Raw genomic sequence first — 1,756 nt, forward strand, 5'->3', positions numbered from 1 at the left:
CCTGGGCAACAAGAGTGAAAAAAAGACTACAACACCATTTTAATAGCTACCTGGTATTTCTGTGTCTGTACTATATGGACCATAATTTCTTTAACCAATCCCATATTGTAAGATATTTAGATCTTTGTTTCCAGTGTTCCACTTTTATCAACAATTGCTATGTAGAACACACATCTTTTTTTGTCCTAAATTGTTTATTACGTATGAATTTTACAAACTTTATTTATATTAGTGGTAATGGTGGAGGTGGCGAGTATTGCACCTTTTCCAAGCTGCCGGGTGAGAACGACCAATAGTGTGGTGGAACTTACGGCCCTTTTCAAGGCCACGGCTCTTTCAGCCTGCAGATGTCAGCCCACACATCTCCCTGTGCTTGTGGACTGGTTTGGTGATCCATTGGGTGTCAGGATTTCTTATAGCTTTTGGAATGGATCGATGAGAATAACCTCAAAAAATTTGTATATGGAATATTCACCAACCCATTGAGAATTCAGGACTCTTAGAGCCCCACAGTGGCGTCCAGCTCACTCCTCTGCAATGGACTGAAGGCTTCAAGCAAATTTTAACTGGTTAACACCATGATGGACAGGCTCACTGTAAGTTGCACCCTTAGGGACTGGGCATTTTTGGCCACCACAGTGAACACAAATCCTATATATAACCTAACCTTGCTTGGCCTTGTAGCCCAGTTGGTGCGCTTTATCAGGCCAGGTGAGACGGGGAACCCTGTGGAGAGCAGAAAGCTGGTGTACTGCCAGCAGCAGACCCTCAGAAGAAAGTGTATGACATCAGACTGCAATTCTTTCTCCATAGCTTCTGGATGTACTTGTGTGCACCCATCTTGGCTTACCTGATGGCTGCACAGAGAAAGGAGAACAACAGTCTTAATGAGGGTCCAGGCTAGATTTCTGGAGGCAGTATTACTGGGTCAAAGTGCAAGACTGTGAGGAAGGAAGTTTGGTAGAGACAGCTTCCCTCTGATAATAAATTCTCCTGGGAAGGTGCAGACGTAAAAATAAACAAGTTATTTATGGGCATATTTGCTTGACAGGAATATCAAAAAATGAGGTTACTAAAAATAGACAACCAGGTTTGGAAGTCTGTAATTGAAACAAAGAACAATAGTGAACTATTTGTTGGTTCCTTTTCTTTTTTTAGAGACAAGGTTTAGCTCTGTGCCTAGGCTGGAGTGCAGTGGAGCAATCATGGCTCACTGCAGCCTCTACCTCCTGGGCTCAAGATTCCCTCCACCTCCTGGGCTCAAGATTCCCTCCTTCAGCCTTCCTAAGTAAGTTGGGACCACAGGCACACGCCACGATGGCCGGCTTTTTTTTTTTTTTTTTGAGCCTGAGTCGCTCTGCCGCCCAGGCTGGAGTACAGTGGTAAGATCCTGGCTCATGGCAACCTCCAAATCCCGGGTTCAAGCGGTTCTCCTGCCTCAGCCTCCCAAGTAGCTGAGATTACAGGCTCGTGTCACCACACCCGGCTAATTTTTTGTATTTTTAGTGGAGACAGGGTTTCACTATGTTAGCCAGAATGGTCTCAATCTCCTGACCTTGTAATCCACCCACCTCGACTTCCCAAAGTGCTGGGATTACAGGCATGAACCACCGCACTCAGCCTATTTTTTTTTTCTTTTTTGTAGACTGGGTATCACTATGTTGCCCAAGCTGGCCTTGAACTCCTAGCCTCAAATGATCCTGCCCCTAGGCCTCCCATAGTGCTGGAATTACAGTCGAGAGCCACCGCGCCCAGC

The 1,756-nt window shown here is 45.6% G+C and overlaps 1 pseudogene; it reads right to left on the reverse strand.

Annotated features, from left to right (window-relative positions):
• LOC101052546 (large ribosomal subunit protein eL15-like) lies at positions 1–1,723 on the reverse strand (annotated as a pseudogene).
• Positions 1,724–1,756: the final 33 nt, after the last annotated feature.

This window comes from Saimiri boliviensis, chromosome 2, assembly GCF_048565385.1.
Source record: "Saimiri boliviensis isolate mSaiBol1 chromosome 2, mSaiBol1.pri, whole genome shotgun sequence".
Classification (NCBI taxonomy): Eukaryota; Metazoa; Chordata; class Mammalia; order Primates; family Cebidae; genus Saimiri; species Saimiri boliviensis.